Source organism: Humulus lupulus, chromosome 4 (genome assembly GCF_963169125.1).
Source record: "Humulus lupulus chromosome 4, drHumLupu1.1, whole genome shotgun sequence".
In the NCBI taxonomy this organism is placed as follows: Eukaryota; Viridiplantae; Streptophyta; class Magnoliopsida; order Rosales; family Cannabaceae; genus Humulus; species Humulus lupulus.
In genome coordinates this window covers 207,634,637-207,646,609 of record NC_084796.1, presented here as the reverse complement: position 1 = coordinate 207,646,609, position 11,973 = coordinate 207,634,637, and the positions used below count along the sequence as shown (strand labels likewise).

General features: G+C 36.2%; 1 non-coding gene across 1 annotated transcript; it reads right to left on the bottom strand.

Annotated features, from left to right (window-relative positions):
* Positions 1–5,449: 5,449 nt before the first annotated feature.
* On the bottom strand, positions 5,450–5,556 carry LOC133833687 (small nucleolar RNA R71). The gene has a single exon (XR_009893054.1). It is a non-coding gene; the product is annotated as a small nucleolar RNA R71 (small nucleolar RNA).
* Positions 5,557–11,973: the final 6,417 nt, after the last annotated feature.

Below are 11,973 nucleotides of genomic sequence, written 5' to 3'. Positions count from 1 at the left end.
GGGAATGTAACGCCCTACCACCTTAGAGCCGTTACTAAGTGAGTTTAAAACAGAAATTGTGCATTTGATTGACTCAAAGTGGTTTCTAAAACCAAAAGTGTAATTAAACCAGAGTTTAAGGCTGTATTCTTTTAAAATGGTCAACTTCATTGAAAACGTTAAATATAAAACATCTGGGATCCCAAAATAAGGTTTACAAAATGTTTACAACTCAAAAATAGATTTACACTTGATCAGCTATCAAAAGAATGGTTAAATACAACCATATAAAAAATGCCCCCAACCAAAGCAGTCGGGCAGGCCGAACATGTACGCGCCGCCCCCACGCTCTCCATACTCATGGCCGGTTGACTAACTCCTTGCTTTTACCTGCCACACGGAGCACCCGTGAGCCGAAGCCCAGCAAGAAAACCCAAATAACACATAACATATGCAAAACAAATAGCTGACAATAATTCACTGACACATAGGAAAACCATCATAATAAACAAGTACGGCCATGCCGCTCCCAAGGCCTTACCAAAGCCTGGAGTTTCGGTTCTCACCGCGAGGATAACTCATGTATCCCTTGGGTCCCACCCTGAATATAAGCATCCCATGTGCTGTGTGTTACTTTCGGCCCCACGGCCGCCCCGGCCTACGCCGTACCCGACCTTTGCCGTTCGTTTCATCATAATCACACATATAGTACATTCAAAATAAACATTCACACACATCACAGTTCATTTAAGGTTAAGCATTTTCACGTAATACAATCCAGGGCCATGCCCTACAATCACACAGTGGGGCCATGCCCTAAACTCGGGTGTTACGGTTTTCTTACCTGTATTCCGTGCTTTCCGATGCACCACGATCACGAGCACGGTCCACAAGCACGAGCCCCTCCGAAATCCTAGTCACAACACACATAAAACACTTTCAATACTAACCAAGCCTAAAACCACTTCCCGGGACCAATCCCACACTCCCGGGACCTCTAAATCCATAAAGCAAAGTATCGGAACCATCCCCCGAGTCCCCGGGCAAAAGCCCCAAAAACTCAACTTTTGGGCTGCCAAAATGGCCTAGGGCCGCGGCGCCCAGAGCCCATGCCCCCATCCTGAAGCCTCCTCGCGCTGCGGTGCCCAAGAACAGGGCCGCGGCGCTCCATCGAGAACCCAGAAAATCTGGGTTCTTCCTGCATTTTTCCCGAGCTTTAACCTCTCTAAATCACCCCAAACCAATACCTAAACCCCAAAACTCAAATCCAAACCTCATATGAACAATCTAACACCCTATAAACACTAGAATCAATTCAAAACATCAACACACCCAAGATCCACTCCTATGATTTCAAATTTCAGCAACTAACCCCAAAACCCAACAATGTTTAGCTTAGGCATTTAAATTCCTTAAATCAAAACAAAATCCATACTTAGATATGTATAAAACCTTTACCACAAATGAAGAATCCACACAAGTCCTTGATCCCCTCCTAGACTCCCACTTCTCCTTCTCTTCTTCTTCTTCTTCTTCTTGCTTGCCCTAGCCTTTCTCTCCTCTTCTTTTCCTTCTCTTCTAATTTTATCAAGTCACTAAATGATCCCTTGCCCAAACCGTATACCCCATATACCTAGCAGAAACTTGCCTATTTGCCTTGCCAAAAGACCAATTTACCCCTTCCTAATAATCCCTCCTTAGCTAAACCTTCAAGGGCACTTAAGTCTTTACACTTTCATTTCAATTCTACCACTTTCTATCTTAAAACTTGTTACCCACAGCAGTTACAAACGGTTACCCAGGTTACCCAATTACCAATAACCAACCACTCATTCTCAACTCAACTTATAAGATTCCCAAAGTACCCCTAGGCTTTACCCGAGCCGGGTACAACATCCCGTTGTGACTTTTAGACTAAATGGCTCACTAGGACCGTCTCGATGCGTGCATCCTGATAAAAACATCGCACTCACATGGCACCATTCACATAGTACAATTATCACAGATATGCCCAAACATGGCCAGATTACAATCATGCTCATTCTAAGACAATCAGGTCTACATGCATACTAATTCACATAGTCGTGCATCTCAATTAATCAACTAATCACATAACGTGCAATAAATCGTAATCATGCATTAAGCTCATTAAAGTCACACACAAAATCCCATCATGCCCTCCAGGCACACTTCCCCAGGCCCTTAAGCCTAAACACTGAATTTGGGTCGTTACAGGGAAGGTGATGAATGTGAGGAGTGAGAACAACACTCTGTTCTTGGGTGAACTTCTACAGCCTTCAAAGCTGATATATATCTTAGGGGTGAAATGACTATTTTTCCCCTAGGTCATTTAAAAGTTTCTAAAAACTCCCAAGCGTAAGATCATCCTTTCCAACCTATTTTGTTAATCATAATTGACACCCTCCAATTCCCACCATTCTTGATATTCTCAAATGCCAATAATTCATATCCCGTTACCCTTTTATTCCCGGCAACGCTCTAATCATTAAAACATCCCGACACTCACCCCGAGCCTCGAACTTACTTCGTTATGGTCAAACCGCTACTTAATATTCAAAGATCGTATCATGCCGAATAGCTCGAAAAAATCCACATTATAATGTGGCCTCAACAATATATCACCGAAATGCATACAAATATACAATTACGCCCTCAATGGGCCAAATTACCAAAATACCCTTGTCATGAAATGTGGACCTACATGCATGCATTTAACATCATATTATAATATAATTCACAAAAACATGAAAGCTTAATGGCATAATAAATCAATTATGGCCCTCCCCGCCTACTAATCCAACCATTAAACCACATTAGGGATTTCAGGGCATTACAAAAATGGGGGACTTTGTCTCCATTTTGTTACATATGAGGCTATGTGTCATCTTGAGAGCATTTGTAGCACCTTAGAATAGGTAAAAGATGGATGGTTGAAACCTACTATTAGGGAGGAAGTTTTGAATTTAAAATTTTTGTTGAAGAAGAGTGGAGAGGTTTAAGGGAGGAGGTTGGGGTTTAGAGCCTATAAATAGAGCCTTTCACCATTCATTTTTCACACAAATCCGATCCTTCAAGTGCTCATTATTTTCGAAAGTCACTCTCCCAAAAGCTCTCATCTTCTTGCCCCATAAACACACTACATAGATGAACCACTATAGCCTTTATAGTGCTCGGGAATTCATTTTCTTATATTTTCTCTATAAATCCTCAAAACACTATAGCCATCATAATCCCTGTAGCCTAAACACTAAACCTTATCAAGCTAATATATAGCTGAAATCTACTCAAGTATTAAAGCTCTTGGTGTTGTTGTTGAAGATAGGCATTAGAGTGAAGGCTCGGGATTTCATCATTGGGTTCCAAGGTGAAGGTATGTGATAAACGAGTTTTAGGCTCATTTATGGTCTAGATTTTAGGTTGGTTTTTGTAAGTTTAGGGTTATTTTATTGCAGAATTATGCTCGGTTGTTCATGTTTCAGGTTTTCCATGCTAAGTTGGTGAAACGAGTGAAATGAAGTGAGAGTGGAAGAAAATATAGTAAATTTGGAGAAAATCGTGTTTTTCGAGGTCGATATGTACGAGCTTTGATACTATCAATAGCGCTACAACGCTATCAAAGTGGTGCCACAATGCTAGGAAGGATATAATGGAGCCTGTTAAATTTGTAAGTAGCGCCCCAGTCCTACAAAGCAAGCGCTACAGTGCTATCAAGACCAATAGAGCTGTGCCCCTACGCTACATCAAGGGCGCTACAGCGCTAGTGAAATGATTTTTAGTGCATTTTGGCTCTGACTATAGCGCTACAACGCTCAATACATAGCGCCACAGCGCTATCAACACATTTTTCTGATTTTAAACCACTTTTTGAAGGGCAAAACTGTCTTTTCACCTGGGAACCTTGGAAAACTATTTAAGGAACATTATTCTGCGATTTTTATTAGGAGTTTAGTTTTATAAACCCTTGAATTTGAAGAGATTGCTGTAATTAGTTTTCTTTTTCATCTGAATTCTTTAGGTTAATTTTTATGAAGAATTATTTGAAGTTTATTTTCATCATGTTATCTATGAACTAATTTCTTTTATCTAGGGATTAATGTAGTCACTTGGATTTCTATTTAATTTTATTATGATGTTCTATTGATACTTCTTCTCTATTCTAATCTATATGATGTTTTTTTAATGCTGGTAAATATTTGATTACTATTTACTTGATTTAATGGTTTTGATTCAAAATTCAAAAGATGAGAATTGAATATGCTATCATTATATAGACATAGATTGCATATTGGACAAAAGTACCTGTATGACTTGTGTAGTAATTAAGGTTCTTTGCTTAATGCCTTCTACATGTTCAAGTTTATCACATAAATGTAGAAAACCTACATATAGACTGAGATCTTATATCTTGAAAAAGAATAGGAATCGATTATATTAACCTGCTATTAGAATAGGAAGAAGAGATTCAGAATTGATTAGTAAAATTAATAGAATGAAAAGTGGATGTAATTAATTCCTAGGCTTTTTAGTATTGATTTTGAATTAGTTGATTCATTGTTTTGCTTATAGTTATTTAAATTATGTTCATAATTTAGAGTATTCATTTTAATTTTAATTATTCATTTAAGTTTAAATTCACCAAATAGAAAGTTAAAGAATAATTAGTGGTATTTGGAAAAAAAAAAAAAGTCTTCGTGGGATCGACACTCTACTTATCATATATTACTTGATTCGACCACGTATACTTGCGTGCAGATTTTCCTGATCAAGTTTTTGGCGTCGTTGCGGGATTTAATTTCTAATATCACAGTTAATTGTTGTTTGTTCTAATTTGGTTTTTTTTTTATTTTATTTTATTTCTATTTAACATTTATTTGGATATAGGTTCTATTGTGTTTCAGGAATTGTTGGTATATGTGAAGCGTTAGACAAAAGGAGATTATACCAATAGATCTGGAAATTGAAAAAACATGCAGACAGAACCGAAAAAATAAAGAGGAGATTGGAGTTTACCATGGTTGACAATTTCGGAAACGGTGCTAATAATGGTCAAGGGGCTGCAGAGGTTCCAAGGGAACAAGGAACAAGAACTTTGAGAGACTATGTACTTCCTACTGTTTCAAGAGTGCATTCATGCATCAAACCTCCAACCATTGCTGCAAATAATTTTTAAATTAAGCCAGCAATTCTTCAAATGGTCCAATCAACTGTTCAGTTTGGAGGTATGCTAATGGAAGATCCCAATTAACACATAGCTAATTTTCTGGAGTTATATGCTACATTCAAGATGAATGGGGTGAGCAATGATGCTATAAGATTGAGGTTATCCCCATTTGCACTAAGGGATAGGGCAAAGAATTGGCTGATATCTTTACAGGAGAATTCTATCACTACATGGGAGGAGTTAGCTTACAAGTTCCTTGCCAAGTTCTTTCCTCCAGTGAAGGCTGCAAAACTAAGGGGAGAGATCAATAATTTTTATCAGATGGAAGGGGAGTCACTGTAGGATTCTTGGGAGTGATTTAACGAGTTGTTAAGAAAATGTCCACATCATGGTATAGAAAAGTGGATGTTGGTGCATAATTTTTACAATGGGTTGAATGGAACAACTAGAACAATTATAGATGCTGCGGTGGGAGGTGCTTTTATGAGTAAGAGTGTTAATGAGGCATATGAGCTATTAGAAGAGATGGCGATGAATAATTATCAGTGGCCAACTGAAAGGGGACAACCAAAGAAGGTTGCTGGATTAATGGAATTGGACGCTATATCCATGCTTACAGCTCAAGTAGCAGCCTTGACAAAGCAACTACAAAAGACTACACTCCCATCTCAAGCTATGCAAGTTCAAAACTTGTGTGAATTGTGTGGTACAACCCATCCACCTAACCAATGCCCTACTCTAGATATGAATAACATGCCTATGGAAGAAGTATAAGCTATAGGGAATCACCCGAGTCAACCCAATAATCCTAATTCCATGACCTACAACCCAAGCTGGAAGAACCATCCCAATTTTTCCTGGTCCAATACTCAAAACACTCAATAACCTTACCCTCCACCTCAGCCACAATATCAACCTTCCCAAAATAAAAAACCATATCCACAGCAACATTCATACCAACAACCTCCACCTGGATATTATAAACCACAAAATAGACCACCACACCAAATGCCAATGAAACCAAGTGAACCCCAACCTGATGTACTTAACCAATTCATGACTGATGCCAGGGCGTCCCTAAGGAGTATGGAGACTCAAATAGGGCAGTTGGCTACTTTAATGTCTAATAGAGCTTAAGGAAATTTGCCTAGCACTACAAAAGTTAATCCTAAAGAACAGTGTCAAGCTATTACTTTGAGGAGTGGAACACGATGTGAAGAACCAATGAAGAATCAGTCAGAAGAAGAAGGTCAGAAGGGAAATACACAAGGCATAGAATAAGAGAAGTCTAATGAAGAAAAGGTTACTAAATACCTTAGTAAGAAAGAAGTGGATCACCTGTGAGTATTGAGCATCATATTAGAATTATATATCCATAAAGGCTTCGCAAGCATAATCTGGATAAGCAATTTGCAAAGTTTTTAGAGGTTTTCAAGAAGCTACATATTAATATACCATTCGCAGAAGCATTAGAGCAGATGCCCAGCTACGTGAAGTTTATGAAGGAGTTTAGTTTTATAAACCCTAGAATTAGAAGAGGCTGTTGTAATTAGTTTTCTTTTTCCTCTGAATTCTTTAGGCTAATTTTTATGAACAATTATTTGAAGTTTATTTTCATCATGTTATCTATGAACTAATTTCTTTTGTCTAGGGATTAATTTAGTCACTTGGATTTCTATTTAATTGTATTACGATGTTCTATTGATACTTCTTCTATATTCTAATATATATGATATTTGTTTAATGATGGTAAATATTTGATCACTATTTACTTGATTTAATGGTTTTGATTCAAAATTTGAAAGATGAGAATTGAATATGCTATCATTATATCAACATAGGTTGCATATTGGACGAAAGTACCTGTATGACTTGTGTAGTAATTAGGGTTCTTTGCTTAATGCCTTCTATATATTCAAGTTTATCACAGAAATGTAGAAAACCTGCATATAGACTGAGATCTTATATCTTGAAAAATAATAGGAATCGATTATATTAACATGTTATTAGAATAGGAAGAAGAGATTTAGAATTGATTAGTACAATTAATAGAATGAAAGGTTCATGAAATTAATTCCTAGGCTTTTTAGTATTGATTTTGAATTAGTTGATTCATTCTTTTGCTTATAGTTATTTAAATTTTGTTCATAATTTTGTTCATAAAGGTCTTGAAATTGTTCTTTTGCTTATAAATTTAATTATTCATTTAAGTTTAAATTCACCAAATAGAAAGTTAAAGAACAATTAGTGGTATTTGAAAAAAAAAAGTCTTCATGGGATCGACACCCTACTTATCATATATTACTTGATTCGACCACGTATACTTGCGTTCATATTTTTCCAATCAAGTTTTTGGCACCGTTGCCGGGGAAAGATGAGTGATTATGAAATAGTAGCATTAACAAAAGAGTGTAGTGCTATTTTGCAAAGGAAACTTCCTCAAAAGTTAAGAGATCCTGGTAGTTTTACTATTCCATGCACGATTGGGGAGTTTGAATGTAAGCACACACTTTGTGATTTGGGGGCAAGTATTAATTTGATGCCTTTGTCGGTATTTTGTAGACTTGGTTTGGGAGAAGCTAGGCCAACCACAGTAACATTGCAGTTGGCTGATAGATTTGTGAAGCATCCACGTGGTATTATAGAAGATGTGTTGGTGAAGGTGGATAAGTTTATATTTCCAACTGATTTTATAGTTCTTGATATGGAGGAGGATGAGAATGTTCCTATTATTCTGGGGAGGCCATTTTTAGCAACTGAGCAAGCATTGATAGATGTGAAAAAGGGAGAGTTAAGGCTAAGAGTACAAGGGGAAGAAGTATTCTTTAATGTGTTCAAGGCTATGACTTATCCTAAAGCAAGTGATAATTGTTTCTCAGTTGATGTGGTAGAAGAAGTAGTAGGGGGAAGAATGTTAATTGAAGATCATCTTAAAATAAGTCTTACAGTTGATGACGTAGATGGTGAGGATACTGAAGAGACGTTGAGTTATTTGAAGTGATACAATCATGAGCCGTGGAAAAATAAAAGGTTTGAAGAATTGGGTGAGGGACCGAAAAGACCATTACCATCAATTTTGAAGCCACCTATGTTAGAATTGAAGGTTTTACCAAAACATTTACGCTATGCTTATCTTGGGAAGAAAGAGACTCTTCCAGTCATAATTTCATCATTTATTTTGGAAGTAGAGGAGGAGAAGTTGTTGAGGGTATTAAGGGCTGACAAAACTACTATAGGATGGACTCCTGCTGATATAAGAGGAATAAGCCCATCGACAGTTATGCATAGAATTCTTGTGGAAGAAGATGCTAGAACAATTATTGATGCTCAGCGAAGACTTAATCCAACAATGAAAGAGGTGGTGAGGAAAGAGGTCTTGAAATTGTTAGATGCTGGAGTGATTTATCCTATTTCTGATAGTGCTTAGGTAAGTCCAGTACAAGTAGTACCTAAAAAGGGTGGCATGACCGTGGTGAAGAATGAGAGTAATGAATTGATTCCAACAAGGATTGTGACGGGTTGGAGGATATGTATAGATTACTGGAAGTTGAATAAGGCAACTAGGAAAGATCATTTCCCTTTGCCTTTTATTGATCAGATGTTGGATAGGTTGGCGGGGCATAACTACTATTGTTTTCTAGATGGGTACTCAGGTTATCATCAGATTGTCATTGCACGGAAGGATCAAGAGAAGACAACTTTTGTAACGACCCGGATTTTCAAGACTCGATAATGCGGAAATATAAATGTTTTCATTTAACAAAATGTCTCAAAAACCCATAAAAAAAACTTTTTTAAAAAATCGTATGGCCATACTTAACATTTAGTTACAAACATGTTTTATAAAGAGTAAAGTGAGCCTAGTTTAGGAAAATTACACAACATTTCCAAAAATAAAATGGCTTCCCAAAAGGTCGGTCCACATGTACATTTGCAAGGAAGACTCCAGTGCTCACTGCACTGCCTTGCCCTTGCTTTTATCTACAACATGAAACAACTAGGTAAGCGAAAACGCTTAGTAAGATCAACTTTCAAACAAAGCATGTAGAGAATTAGGGTTCCGGACCCTACACAATCAATTTCAAGAATGCTAAAGCGTTCTGGCAAACTTATGGCCATGCCTGATAACCAATGATAAATTAATTCATAACTAGATAAAATCCTGCACTCAGAAAATCCTAGAACAAGCAGATATATTATATCACAACTATATCTTATCAACAATTATATCCCTGCACTCAGAAAATCCCAGAGCAAGCAGATATATTATATCACAACTATATCTTATCAACAAATATATCCCTGCACTCAGAACATCCCAGAACAAGCAGATATATTATATCACAACTATATCTTATCAACAAATATATCCCTGCACTCAGAACATCCCAGAGCAAGCAGATATATTATATCATAACTATATCTTATCAACAAATATATCCCTGCACTCAGAACATCCCAGAGCAAGCAGATATATTATATCACAATATAATTCGAGACCAACGCTCTACAATTTCCATCAATTCAGGTGTAATGCGCCCTCCAACAGAATTGCTAATCTGTAAAAGAGAATCGAGTCTCCACACTAAGATCTAGCCAATAAATATCCTCAACAATGGTAACTATCGTGTTACCTAGGGCATCGCTACTTATCCAAGAGTGTAATCCAATTTACACGGTCTTACGGAGACTTCTATGTTAATCAGTGGTGTTGGTGAGCAGTTGCCCTTAGGGTGTTCAGCCTCACTCAATCTTGGCAACCCCTAGTATCTCTAGGCACTCTCACTGAATGGCCAATATTCACGGCTGCTATCCGGGAATAACTTATCAGAGCACTTGCTCGAATTCTAACCGTCCAATGATTAAGTAAGCATGTGGGCCCCTAGGTCCCATTTATTTTGGCGCCCCTAGGTTTAACCAGCTTATCATCATCTCATGGCCACTCGTCGCGGTAATGAAGCGAACATAAATAAAATCAAGCAGTGTGACGGGGATTAGCCGTCTAGGGTATGACAGACATCTACCGTTCATATTTTCTAACTCAGCACCCACTAGACTAACGTCTCTAAGCAACTTCCTACGACAAGGTATATATGTGCATGTATCCCTATACTAACATACAATACAATAATTGTTTCATGTTGCAGCCATACAATATAAGTTGACTTACTTGGAGTCCTTAGCGCTCAACAGGTTTTCACCCTCCAACATTCAGTCCAGTTATGCTTAGCCAATACTGTAGTTATCCATACAGTATATTCGGATTAATTATGGCACTCATAATTCATTTTTATTATTTTGGGTAGTTTGTTCATTTTAATAAAAGTCATTTGTAAGGATTTATAATCCTTATTTGGTTTTAAACCTATTAAGGAAAGTCATACAAAATATTCGAGACTAAACCCTAAGTCTCGGGGAGACCTATCCTAAGGTCTCGATACCTAGGCTCGGGTATCACAATGGTATTTTCCCACAATCCGCTAAAAATCTTATTCTTTCAAGATATCGCTATTAACCTGCACTTTCGACTAGTCGGTTAAAATATGTAAGATTTTAGTCGGTATTATATCCAGAAAATACTAATAAATTCCTTAATTATTTTTAAAGAAAATAAACTCTTAAATTTTCCTTTTATTTTTCATAAGGTTTTAATATCTAAAAACTGTTTTAAAAAAATTGCCTAATTTGTCTTAATTAGGGAAACCGTTAAAAATTTCCCATCTTGACTAATTAATTTTCCAAAATCAATTAATCAATTTTACTTACTAGAAAAATAATTCATTTAATTATTTTCTCAAAATATAGGGTTTTAAACCCTCTTTTAATTTATTAACTATTAATAAATTAAATCTCTTATTTTTAAAAAGATTAAAAACTCTTTAATAAAAATAATTCATTTAAACTCAAAGGGGTAATTTTAGTGAAAATATATTTTCAAGACTTACCAATTTATATCTTGAAATAAGCAACTTTTTACCTTATGTTCCAAAATCTCATTTTTACACTAAGTGTGAAAAGCTTATTTTTTTCATATTTTTAACTACATACTTCGTTAGTTCATAACTTGAAATTTACTTACCCAATTGTTACCAAAATTTCCCAATTCCATTTTTGTTATGCCATTTAGGTCTTTGTAAAATCTTAGGTTAAAATGAGCATTTTTTATTGGTGAAATCATTTTCCAACAATGAGGTAAAAATGACCCTATTTTCAAGTCCTTATTTTTTTCCAAACTTTGACAGTTAATAACTTTCAAACCGTTCAATATTTTCTTACCAAATTTTACAGTGGAATACTAGGTTACGCCAGCAATATGTCTACAAAATTTTAGAAAAAACTGGGTTCATTTTCCCTATACAGTGGCTGTCCAAACTTGGTTCCGAAAATAAGAATACGAAAAAACAGTTTTTTACCTAAACTTTGAAATAGCATAACTTACTCATTTCTAAACATTTTTTTGTGTTTCAAAAGCTCAATTTTATGTACTCAATCTCAAAAAAATCACAGTATAATTTAACTTTACAAAAACAATATACAGTGCCTGCTTGACCCCTTGGAAATCACAGCTCAAAACATGTTTTGTTTTAGGGTATCCTACAAAACCCTTGGGGGTTTTGGTTCCCATTTTAAAAAATCAATACACAAGCATCATAAAAATTATTAAACAACTACCATAACCTTATTACATCACCAACAAAAAACTTTAAGCATTAAATATACGAAATAATGTTTAAAACTAAAAACCCTACAACAAAATCATCAAAAGTAAACTTTTTACCTTTTTGGTGTTCTTGCTTAAGGTTTGGACCTTC